This window comes from Anomaloglossus baeobatrachus, chromosome 10 (assembly GCF_048569485.1).
Source record: "Anomaloglossus baeobatrachus isolate aAnoBae1 chromosome 10, aAnoBae1.hap1, whole genome shotgun sequence".
Lineage (NCBI taxonomy): Eukaryota > Metazoa > Chordata > Amphibia > Anura > Aromobatidae > Anomaloglossus > Anomaloglossus baeobatrachus.
Window position 1 is genome coordinate 122,093,440 of NC_134362.1, and position 13,437 is coordinate 122,106,876.

General features: G+C 43.2%; 1 pseudogene; it reads left to right on the top strand.

Annotated features, from left to right (window-relative positions):
* The first annotated feature begins 12,299 nt into the window (after positions 1 to 12,299).
* LOC142255534 (U2 spliceosomal RNA) lies at positions 12,300 to 12,505 on the top strand (annotated as a pseudogene).
* Positions 12,506 to 13,437: the final 932 nt, after the last annotated feature.

Sequence of the window (13,437 nt, forward strand, 5' to 3'; positions counted from 1 at the left end):
CGCCTCCCGTTGCCTGGGAACCGTCCAGGCACAAGAGGGCTATGTGTCACCAGAAGGCGCACACACTTCCTCAAGGCCGGCAGACGTGCAATCCCAGGCACCTTCCAGTACCGACCAAGGTAGCGTCCTCCGAAACTACACTTGATCTTAGCCAAAAGGCCGAGAAGCTATAACCCGAATTGGTTACGGCCTTGAGTGGCACCCTGGCCTATACCGGACACATCTTAGGGAGAGGGAGACAAACCCACGCCTACAGAAGACATTTTGTCACCCAAGCCAACCCTTGAAAAGGCTGTTTTGCAGAGCAAAAACAAGAAGAATGGTGCTTTTTGCAGCCGCCGCCCACTGCAATGAATCTGAATAACTCCTCCTTTTGGACACAAGCACCTCCCCTCCCCCTTGCAGTCTTTCCAATTCATGATACAAAAAGACGGACGGACAGGACAGGACAGGACAGGCTGCCTGACTTTCCGTCACTGCCACCCTTTGCCATCCTTGCCCGTAGAAAGCCCTTTCATCATCCCCAAACCCTAATCTTTTCCCTTCCCTTCCCAGATGCGTCTCACTCCCTTTCATTAGGAAGTGAGCGCAGCCTTTTCTCCGTTCTGCACATGCGCGACGTTAAACACAAATGCGCAGGCGTGCGTTCCATTACCCTCACTGCATTCCACTCCCATACAGGAAGTGGGCGCAGCTATTACTACGGTCGCACATAAAAGAACCCACGGCCACCACTGCACATAGCTGACTCCACCACAGGACACCCACTTCTACACCAACGCAGGTAAGACAGGATCGGCACCTCTATGCTCCCGTTACAATCAGGCTCAGTCACCATGTGATAACGCTCTCAACTCTTTAGTTGCAGGCTCCCCTTGCTTCACCTCCACTGGCTGTGCTGCCATTTCCTCTCCCACCTGGAAGGTATACTTTATTCCACTATTTTCCTGTTTCTCTCTTCCCCCTTTTCCCATAACCTACTTTTATCTGCATTTGTGGGGTATCTATATGCTATTTACATCATAGTTTTATTCATTAATATGGAAGGGAAGAGTGCCCATGAGAGTGTTGAACTGCGGAGAGCAAGAGATTAAGCTGCTCCAATTTGCCACCATTGATAAGCTGTTCTCAGTAGATACACATGCTATCCAAACAGCAGCATCCACCATTGCTTCAGCCCACCCATTCAGTGACAGCTCGCCAAGTCAGCCAGAGGAGTGGTGTAAGGAATTACACGTAGGCACTGACTCCACACCTTCACATCACAAGAAGGGGGTCTACAGGCTAGTGCAAGAATACGAGCAAGTCTTCAGCAAACATCCGCTAGACTTTTGAAGAATAAAAGGGGTCAAACACTACATCCCCACAAGTGCACACCCACCCATCAAAGAGAGATATAAGCCAAAACTACCTGCACATTACCAGTGTACCAAGGACATGTTGAGCAACATGAAGGAGGCTGGGGTTATCCGTGACAGTTGTAGCCTCTGGGCAGCTCCGTTGGTCCTGTTAAAGAAGAAGGACAGCACCACTCCCCTGTATTGAGGAATAGCTAGCTGCATTGAGAACTGCAAATTATTTTTCTACCCTTGATCTCACTAGTCGCTATTGGCAAGTGTCCGTTGCTGAGGCAGACCGGGAGAAGACCGCCTTTGCCACCCCGATGGGTCTCTGCGAGTTTAAAAGCATGCCCTTTGAGCTGTGCAATTTGCCAGGAACCTTCCAGAGGCTGATGGAATGCTGCTTGGGACACCGAAACTTTGAAACGGTACTGCTATACCTTTATGATGTTATTGTTTATTCTAAAGCAAACAAGATTTTAGGGTGTATAAAAAGGGAGATTAGATCCGGTGATCCCAACGTATTGTTACCCCTCTATAAATCACTTGTAAGGCCACATCTGGAATATGGGGTAAAGTCCTGAGCAGGTTGATAACCATTGGTTTGAGCATGGTAGGGTGTAGTGCGCATCTTCCTGCATCGGTAAAAGCTGCAGAAGTCCTTGAAGATTTCCGCTTCAAAGGCTGTGCCTTGATCTGTGAGGACTCTCTCTGAGTAGCCATGAGGTCTGCATAAGTGTGCTTGGAAGACCTTCGCTGCAGTATGGGCCATTAGATCTTTGACTTGTACCACAACCATAAATCTCGAGTAGTTGTCTACCATCGTAAGTGCATACGTGAGCTCGCCTCGATATTCTGCAACAAAACTCCCTTTTTCGATTTCAGTTTCAGCAAACACTCCTCTTCCTGTAGAAAATATTTATCATTACCTAAGACAGTCATTCTAATGCATGACAATATTAAGGCAATTTAGTTAAAACTTGTTTTAACTCACCTTTAAGGGGATTGATGTATTTCATGGTCAATCCAGGTTTGTCAGTGATGGCACTGACATAATGTATGGCGTCTTTTTCGGGCGTTATCCTTTGCCTTTTCATTGTGAAAATCCAGTTGCCTATATCAAAGCAAATTCTACTACTTGTAAAGTATGCAGAAAATGAAATGTAGAACATATAACATCAACTGCTTAGGAACGCATCATAGGTTAGTACTTAAAAGGATATTGTCATGTTCTAGTCATAATGCAAGCTGGACATTTTTCATGTTACCCTGTAATCGCCGGCCTGTTCTAATGCTCACAAGCCAAGATATAGGCTCAGCTGCTAAGGCTTCCCTCTGCCTTCTGAATGAAACTTGAATATGTCTGGGTCACTGTGTATATAGCAGGTGCTCAGAAAAAATAAGAGTCAATTCAATAGAAATAGCTCTGGCACACTATAGTGATCAATAACGTAAGAAAAGAACTCTTGGAATGCTGAAAATTCTTTATTTGTGCAAAAGGATAATTCATCCAACGTTTCGACCTTGTTTTTAGGTCTTTATCAAGGATAAAGTTATCTAAGATCATAAAGGGTTACAAAACCATATAAACACGTAATTAGTACATAGTACAACATAACAGTACAATATATTGCTACTTGAGAGTACAATGGGTCAAATGACCATGATGCACATACAAAAAATTTTTCCAAAGCCATAGTGAAAACATTTGTACTGAGGAAAGAAAATTTCCACATGACCTATCTGGAGAAACATTCTGGATCAAACAACCAAAAATAGTCAAGCAGGTAAATACACACCTATATGGATAACAGGATGATATGTGTTCAATTGTATAGCGTCATTGCCATTAAGGTACAAATGGAAAACTTGCAATCCTATATAGTGAAGGAAATGAACACATATCATATCAAAGAACACAGGAACATGGGTGTGAGAAAAACCTCAATGTTTATACTTTGTTCTTTATAATGGTGTGAACATGTATATGTCTCAGTACCTTATGCACTTGAGAATTCTAGTGAGTAGATCATGAAAGCCTATTTCAGAACTGGAATCGGTAAATAATTGTAGGTGGAATCTAAATGAAAAGATGGTACAAGTGTTATCATGACACGTGGGCTATAACACAATGGACCGTGTGACAAAGAAGAAAGGAGAGAAAGAAGAGGAAGAAAATGCAACTACCTGTAACATTACGTGATAGTCACTGGTAAGTATCACTTGACAATTCAAGTGAAAAAGGATTCCTTTATTAAAGGGTTCTCAGTCGCCTCATGATCATGAAATACTAGGGTAAATGATATGAGAATGGGTAAGAAGCACCACTAAAGGAAATATGAGATGCAGGACATATATCTATAAACCCCTGAACTACATGATAGAAATAAAAAGAAGAAAAAAGAAAAAAAAGAAGAAAGAAGAAGAACACATAGAATGCGGAAAGAGAATGGGTACAACTACCTGAGTTACTGCAGGGAGGCCCCTGGTTGGTATTGTGAGGGTTAGTGGAATTCCTTCACTGAAGGGTTCTCAGTTGCCTCAGGTTCGTGAAAAATGCTATAGACAAATAATGCCCGGAGAAAAGGGGTTCATATACAGCGAATAATGGTAATACAAGGTACATGTGTCACATGTAATAGTATATATATATATATTGTACTAAGCTCTACACCAGAAATAGAAAGTAGTCCCTCTGCCTTCTGTCTAGGTGCCCTGAGTTATGTCCTGTAAACTGTCACAGGGACCCAGACACACATGTGTAGTAGGGGAATATCCCTGCTGAGATGCCAGTGCTAGAGCACTCGTTTGCTGTGGAGTTGAACGCTATGTGAGCAGTTCTTACCTTCAATGAGCAGAAGTCTCTTTTTTCAGATTTCAATATCTCTGTGGGTATCTGGCAGAAATATGGAATACTCTTTACTGCTAAGACCCTGTACACCACTCCCACTAAAGGGGGCTTTACACGCTGCGACATCGCTAATGCGGAGTCGTTGGGGTCACGGAATTTGTGACGCACATCCGGCCGCATTAGCGATGTTGCTGCGTGTGACACCGATGAGCGATTTTGCATCGCTGCAAAAACGTGCAAAATCGCTCATCGGTGACATGGGTCTCCATTCTCGATTATCGTTACTGCAGCAGTAACGATGTAGTTCGTCGCTCCTGCGGCAGCACACATCGCTCCGTGTGACACCGCAGAAACGAGGAACCTCTCCTTACCTGCCTCCCAGCCGCTATGAGGAAGGAAGGAGGTGGGCGGGATGTTCCGGCCACTCATCTCCGCCCCTCCGCTGCTATTGGGCGGTCGCTCAGTGACGTCGCTGTGACGCCGCACGGACCGCCCCCTTAGAAAGGAGGCGGTTCGCCGGTCACAGCGACGTCGCCGGGCAGGTAAGTATGTGTGACGGGTCTGGTCGGTGTTGTGCAGCATGGGCAGCGATTTGCCCGTGTCGCGCAACAGATGGGGGCGGGTATCCACACTAGCGATATCGGGACCGATATCGCAGTGTGTAAAGTAGCCTTTAATAAACTGTGTAAAGGATTTTAAGTAAAAATCCACAATAAACCAGCGCTAGATGGGTTTTTATAATTTTATTAATAGACCACAAATAAAAAAAGTTTTGCTATCCTTGTTTCAAGACAGAGTATTTGATAATATACAATACACTGATTATTACTAAAACCAAGGACCACATAAAACAAGGACCACATAAAATAAAAAATGAAAGTAATGAGAATAAAATTCTTTTGTATAACCAATTAACTTCGAGGTGATACAATATTCACATTGATTTAGTTTTACCAGTCTAATGTAATGCCCCGGCCGGTGGCATATATTTTGTTTGGTTAATAATTTAGACTTATACAATGAAAGATGTACTATACCACCCCTGGCTAACTTACAAGTTTTAAGTTGTACAATATAAGTTTGCGACGTTATATTCGCCCCCAGGGCCTGGGGGAATAAACCTCACAACAACTTGACCGCAAAAAACACCCCGGATTTCTCCGTTGATTAGGCTGGAACCGCTATGTACAGGATTGACCTGTTAGACTTCCAGAGCGGACGTTTTGAGGCCAGTGGCCGCGACTAGTGCTGGCTCTGGGGGAGATGTATGGTTACCGACATCCCTCTTTACAGAGCCTTTATAACACTTCACAAGGCCACAAACCAGCCGGTCCCGTATTCTCCCAAATGTACTTTCGAAATCAAGCAGTACGAAGCCACTGAAAGCACCAAGATGTTGGCTGCGGACAACAATAAGATCAGCGGTAACTACTCAGCCTCTCCAGCGGGCAGTCCAGACCGTATCCAGTGTCAGCTGACTGATTCCACACAGGAGGAAGTTGCTTGGCAGGTTAGCACCACACAAGGCTCCGATCCGCTTCCAAACGAGCAATGCAGAACCGCTGGAGGTACCAATGTATCCTGGTTGCAGACAAAGGAAATGTCAGCGGTAACCTCTCAACCTCTCCAGCAGGCAATCCGTACCGTGTCCAGTGGAAGCCGGTTGATTCCACACGAGGGAGAGATTACTTGGCAGGTTATCACCGCACAGGTGAGGTAGGCAAAAACAGAGTCCTGATCCGACGCGCGTTTCGGGGGCGTGTAACGGCCCCCTTCCTCAAGGATAACTCAGCTGTTGCCTAGAGCACTATTTATGCATATATTTAATTGGTTATAATTTGCATAAAATTAAACAATGTTTAAATTCAACCAACATTCAATGACCACTACATATATCAATTTGTGAAAGACCGTTCATAATAGCCATATAATATAATTATGTGCAAAGGTTTTTCTAAAGGTTTTTCTAAAAAGACCTATATATAGCCTTGCTTGTATCATCATATACTGGGAAGACAATGTGTATATATGCATATGCTTTTTTTCAACAATAAATTTAACAAAAGGACATCATAAAGGTGTAATATAAATTTGCTATAATATGAAAAGCCCCTTATATCTACATCAACCTTGGGCAAGTGAAGCACCAATTTTAATATATATTATGCATATATACACATATATCTCCATGACAATCGCTTTTTTTTTTTTTTTTTTTTTTTTTTTTTCCTTCTCTCCGTATTATTATCAGTACCTATTACTCCTCTACCTATAAAAATATAAATTAATTAAAAGCAAACAGTTCTATATCATTATTGAGTCCATATGGTTTCAAGGTGTTCAATTCAAAAATCCATTGGCTTTCTGCTCGTGACATTTTTTTAATGAAATCGCCACCTCTCCAATCCTTAGTTATTTTTTGTACGCCCCATACTTGGGATCCTTTAAAGGACCCTCCATGTTTTAACACATAATGTCTGGATAGGGGGTGCTTAGTACATTTATTTTTAACACTTCTAATGTGCTCACCCACCCTTTTCCATAGGGGTCTAATAGTTCTCCCAATGTATTTTTTCTGACAGGGACATTGAATGCAATATACTACTCCCTTTGATTGACATGTAATAAATTCTCTAATCATGACTTCTGACTGCCCCTGTAAGAAGGATTTCCGTGAAATATTTTTTGTATTCTTACATACTATACAGCTTTTGCATGGAAAAAAACCTTTCAGGCCAAATAATCCTCCCTTATTAGGTGCTGTAAGATTACGTATGGTGGGTGCCACTAAATTGCCAATATTGTTTGCCTTCCTATATATGAATATAACGTCGCAAACTTATATTGTACAACTTAAAACTTGTAAGTTAGCCAGGGGTGGTATAGTACATCTTTCATTGTATAAGTCTAAATTATTAACCAAACAAAATATATGCCACCGGCCGGGGCATTACATTAGACTGGTAAAACTAAATCAATGTGAATATTGTATCACCTCGAAGTTAATTGGTTATACAAAAGAATTTTATTCTCATTACTTTCATTTTTTATTTTATGTGGTCCTTGTTTTATGTGGTCCTTGGTTTTAGTAATAATCAGTGTATTGTATATTATCAAATACTCTGTCTTGAAACAAGGATAGCAAAAAATTTTTTATTTGTGGTCTATTAATAAAATTATAAAAACCCATCTAGCGCTGGTTTATTGTGGATTTTTACTTAAAATCCTTTACACAGTTTATTAAAGGCTACTTTACACACTGCGATATCGGTCCCGATATCGCTAGTGTGGATACCCGCCCCCATCTGTTGCGCGACACGGGCAAATCGCTGCCCATGCTGCACAACACCGACCAGACCCGTCACACATACTTACCTGCCCGGCGACGTCGCTGTGACCGGCGAACCGCCTCCTTTCTAAGGGGGCGGTCCGTGCGGCGTCACAGCGACGTCACTGAGCGACCGCCCAATAGCAGCGGAGGGGCGGAGATGAGTGGCCGGAACATCCCGCCCACCTCCTTCCTTCCTCATAGCGGCTGGGAGGCAGGTAAGGAGAGGTTCCTCGTTTCTGCGGTGTCACACGGAGCGATGTGTGCTGCCGCAGGAGCGACGAACTACATCGTTACTGCTGCAGTAACGATAATCGAGAATGGAGACCCATGTCACCGATGAGCGATTTTGCACGTTTTTGCAGCGATGCAAAATCGCTCATCGGTGTCACACGCAGCAACATCGCTAATGCGGCCGGATGTGCGTCACAAATTCCGTGACCCCAACGACTCCGCATTAGCGATGTCGCAGCGTGTAAAGCCCCCTTTAGTGGGAGTGGTGTACAGGGTCTTAGCAGTAAAGAGTATTCCATATTTCTGCCAGATACCCACAGAGATATTGAAATCTGAAAAAAGAGACTTCTGCTCATTGAAGGTAAGAACTGCTCACATAGCGTTCAACTCCACAGCAAACGAGTGCTCTAGCACTGGCATCTCAGCAGGGATATTCCCCTACTACACATGTGTGTCTGGGTCGCTGTGACAGTTTACAGGACATAACTCAGGGCACCTAGACAGAAGGCAGAGGGACTACTTTCTATTTCTGGTGTAGAGCTTAGTACAATATATATATATATACTATTACATGTGACACATGTACCTTGTATTACCATTATTCGCTGTATATGAACCCCTTTTCTCCGGGCATTATTTGTCTATAGCATTTTTCACGAACCTGAGGCAACTGAGAACCCTTCAGTGAAGGAATTCCACTAACCCTCACAATACCAACCAGGGGCCTCCCTGCAGTAACTCAGGTAGTTGTACCCATTCTCTTTCCGAATTCTATGTGTTCTTCTTCTTTCTTCTTTTTTTTCTTTTTTCTTCTTTTTATTTCTATCATGTAGTTCAGGGGTTTATAGATATATGTCCTGCATCTCATATTTCCTTTAGTGGTGCTTCTTACCCATTCTCATATCATTTACCCTAGTATTTCATGATCCTGAGGCGACTGAGAACCCTTTAATAAAGGAATCCTTTTTCACTTGAATTGTCAAGTGATACTTACCAGTGACTATCACGTAATGTTACAGGTAGTTGCATTTTCTTCCTCTTCTTTCTCTCCTTTCTTCTTTGTCACACGGTCCATTGTGTTATAGCCCACGTGTCATGATAACACTTGTACCATCTTTTCATTTAGATTCCACCTACAATTATTTACCGATTCCAGTTCTGAAATAGGCTTTCATGATCTACTCACTAGAATTCTCAAGTGCATAAGGTACTGAGACATATACATGTTCACACCATTATAAAGAACAAAGTATAAACATTGAGGTTTTTCTCACACCCATGTTCCTGTGTTCTTTGATATGATATGTGTTCATTTCCTTCACTATATAGGATTGCAAGTTTTCCATTTGTACCTTAATGGCAATGACGCTATACAATTGAACACATATCATCCTGTTATCCATATAGGTGTGTATTTACCTGCTTGACTATTTTTGGTTGTTTGATCCAGAATGTTTCTCCAGATAGGTCATGTGGAAATTTTCTTTCCTCAGTACAAATGTTTTCACTATGGCTTTGGAAAAATTTTTTGTATGTGCATCATGGTCATTTGACCCATTGTACTCTCAAGTAGCAATATATTGTACTGTTATGTTGTACTATGTACTAATTACGTGTTTATATGGTTTTGTAACCCTTTATGATCTTAGATAACTTTATCCTTGATAAAGACCTAAAAACAAGGTCGAAACGTTGGATGAATTATCCTTTTGCACAAATAAAGAATTTTCAGCATTCCAAGAGTTCTTTTCTTACGTTATTGATCACTATAGTGTGCCAGAGCTATTTCTATTGAATTGACTCTTATTTTTTCTGAGCACCTGCTATATACACAGTGACCCAGACATATTCAAGTTTCATTCAGAAGGCAGAGGGAAGCCTTAGCAGCTGAGCCTATATCTTGGCTTGTGAGCATTAGAACAGGCCGGCGATTACAGGGTAACATGAAAAATGTCCAGCTTGCATTATGACTAGAACATGACAATATCCTTTTAAGTACTAACCTATGATGCGTTCCTAAGCAGTTGATGTTATATGTTCTACATTTCATTTTCTGCATACTTTACAAGTAGTAGAATTTGCTTTGATATAGGCAACTGGATTTTCACAATGAAAAGGCAAAGGATAACGCCCGAAAAAGACGCCATACATTATGTCAGTGCCATCACTGACAAACCTGGATTGACCATGAAATACATCAATCCCCTTAAAGGTGAGTTAAAACAAGTTTTAACTAAATTGCCTTAATATTGTCATGCATTAGAATGACTGTCTTAGGTAATGATAAATATTTTCTACAGGAAGAGGAGTGTTTGCTGAAACTGAAATCGAAAAAGGGAGTTTTGTTGCAGAATATCGAGGCGAGCTCACGTATGCACTTACGATGGTAGACAACTACTCGAGATTTATGGTTGTGGTACAAGTCAAAGATCTAATGGCCCATACTGCAGCGAAGGTCTTCCAAGCACACTTATGCAGACCTCATGGCTACTCAGAGAGAGTCCTCACAGATCAAGGCACAGCCTTTGAAGCGGAAATCTTCAAGGACTTCTGCAGCTTTTACCGATGCAGGAAGATGCGCACTACACCCTACCATGCTCAAACCAATGGTTATCAACCTGCTCAGGACTTTACCCCATATTCCAGATGTGGCCTTACAAGTGATTTATAGAGGGGTAACAATACGTTGGGATCACCGGATCTAATCTCCCTTTTTATACACCCTAAAATCTTGTTTGCTTTAGAATAAACAATAACATCATAAAGGTATAGCAGTACCGTTTCAAAGTTTCGGTGTCCCAAGCAGCATTCCATCAGCCTCTGGAAGGTTCCTGGCAAATTGCACAGCTCGAAGGGCATGCTTTTGAACTCGCAGAGACCCATCGGGGTGGCAAAGGCGGTCTTCTCCCGGTCTGCCTCAGCAACGGACACTTGCCAATAGCGACTAGTGAGATCAAGGGTAGAAAAATAATTTGCAGTTCTCAATGCAGCTAGCTATTCCTCAATACAGGGGAGTGGTGCTGTCCTTCTTCTTTAACAGGACCAACGGAGCTGCCCAGAGGCTACAACTGTCACGGATAACCCCAGCCTCCTTCATGTTGCTCAACATGTCCTTGGTACACTGGTAATGTGCAGGTAGTTTTGGCTTATATCTCTCTTTGATGGGTGGGTGTGCACTTGTGGGGATGTAGTGTTTGACCCCTTTTATTCTTCAAAAGTCTAGCGGATGTTTGCTGAAGACTTGCTCGTATTCTTGCACTAGCCTGTAGACCCCCTTCTTGTGATGTGAAGGTGTGGAGTCAGTGCCTACGTGTAATTCCTTACACCACTCCTATGGCTGACTTGGTGAGCTGTCACTGAATGGGTGGGCTGAAGCAATGGTGGATGCTGCTGTTTGGATAGCAAGTGTATCTACTGAGAACAGCTTATCAATGGTGGCAAATCGGAGCAGCTTAATCTCTTGCTCTCCGCAGTTCAACACTCTCATGGGCACTCTTCCCTTCCATATTAATGAATAAAACTATGATGTAAATAGCATATAGATACCCCACAAATGCAGATAAAAGTAGGTTATGGGAAAAGGGGGAAGAGAGAAACAGGAAAATAGTGGAATAAAGTATACCTTCCAGGTGGGAGAGGAAATGGCAGCACAGCCAGTGGAGGTGAAGCAAGGGGAGCCTGCAACTAAAGAGTTGAGAGCGTTATCACATGGTGACTGAGCCTGATTGTAACGGGAGCATAGAGGTGCCGATCCTGTCTTACCTGCGTTGGTGTAGAAGTGGGTGTCCTGTGGTGGAGTCAGCTATGTGCAGTGGTGGCCGTGGGTTCTTTTATGTGCGACCGTAGTAATAGCTGCGCCCACTTCCTGTATGGGAGTGGAATGCAGTGAGGGTAATGGAACGCACGCCTGCGCATTTGTGTTTAACGTCGCGCATGTGCAGAACGGAGAAAAGGCTGCGCTCACTTCCTAATGAAAGGGAGTGAGACGCATCTGGGAAGGGAAGGGAAAAGATTAGGGTTTGGGGATGATGAAAGGGCTTTCTACGGACAAGGATGGCAAAGAGTGGCAGTGACGGAAAGTCAGGCAGCCTGTCCTGTCCTGTCCTGTCCGTCCGTCTTTTTGTATCATGAATTGGAAAGACTGCAAGGGGGAGGGGAGGTGCTTGTGTCCAAAAGGAGGAGTTATTCAGATTCATTGCAGTGGGCGGCGGCTGCAAAAAGCACCATTCTTCTTGTTTTTGCTCTGCAAAACAGCCTTTTCAAGGGTTGGCTTGGGTGACAAAATGTCTTCTGTAGGCGTGGGTTTGTCTCCCTCTCCCTAAGATGTGTCCGGTATAGGCCAGGGTGCCACTCAAGGCCGTAACCAATTCGGGTTATAGCTTCTCGGCCTTTTGGCTAAGATCAAGTGTAGTTTCGGAGGACGCTATCTTGGTCGGTACTGGAAGGTGCCTGGGATTGCACGTCTGCCGGCCTTGAGGAAGTGTGTGCGCCTTCTGGTGACACATAGCCCTCTTGTGCCTGGACGGTTCCCAGGCAACGGGAGGCGATCACCTTTGTTATTTTGAAGTCCTACTGATAAACAGAAAAAAAAAAAATTAAATCTGTTCTTATCAGTTTAATATCTGATACGTCCCCTCTCTGGGGACCATATATTAAATGGATTTTTAGAACAAGGAGATGGAAAAAATCTTGCTCTGTCCACTCCACGCATTGACCTGGTATTGCAGTACCTCCAGGACCGGTGCACCCCTTCTTAACCCAGTTTCCAAAAGCAGAACTCAATTCACCTGATTCAAATGAGCCCCATTAGTGAATTGAAAGAAAGCAAAAACTTTATATGCACCTCAATTTGGCCAATTCACTTTTCACACTTTCACCCTTTTTTTTATCTTTCACACCTTTTACTTGCTTTATTGATGCAAAAAGCTGTGCCAAATAGCAAACTCATCTCCACTCAACTTGACCAACTCTGCTATGTCCCGTGCAGTATCTTATTCTCAGTCTTATCTAGATCATTTGCAATTGAATAGAATAGATCCCTTTTGGCTGCTTATGACTGTGTAAAATATGTAGTTTTACTGGGCTGGGATGAGAGAATCCATTGAAGCATGGTGTAGGGATTGTGGTTCCTGTGTGCTAAGAAGAGAGGCTGGCACCAGCCAGAAAGCCCCATTGCAGCCAATAATCACTTAATAACTTTTTCAACTTGTCATCATATGGGAGGCCTTCCATTCCTTGTAGTAGTCTAGTTGCCCACCTTTGAACTGACTCTAACTTCTGAATGTCCTTTTTAAAATGTGGAGCCCAAAACTGGTTCCCATATTCCAGATGTAGCCTTACAAGTGATTTATAGAGGTGTAACAATACGTTGGGATCACGGGATCTAATCTCCCTTTTTATACACCCTAAAATCTTGTCCCAAGCAGCATTCCATCAGCCTCTGGAAGGTTCCTGGCGCATTGCACAGCTCGAAGGGCATGCTTTTGAACTCGCAGAGACCCATAGGGGTGGCGAAGGCGGTCTTCTCCCGGTCTGCCTCAGCAACGGACACTTGCCAATAGTGACTAGTGAGATCAAGGGTAGAAAAATAATTTGCAGTTCTCAATGCAGCTAGCAATTCCTCAATACGGGGAGTGGTGCCGTCCTTCTTTTTTAACAGGATCAACAGAGCTGCCCAAAGGCTA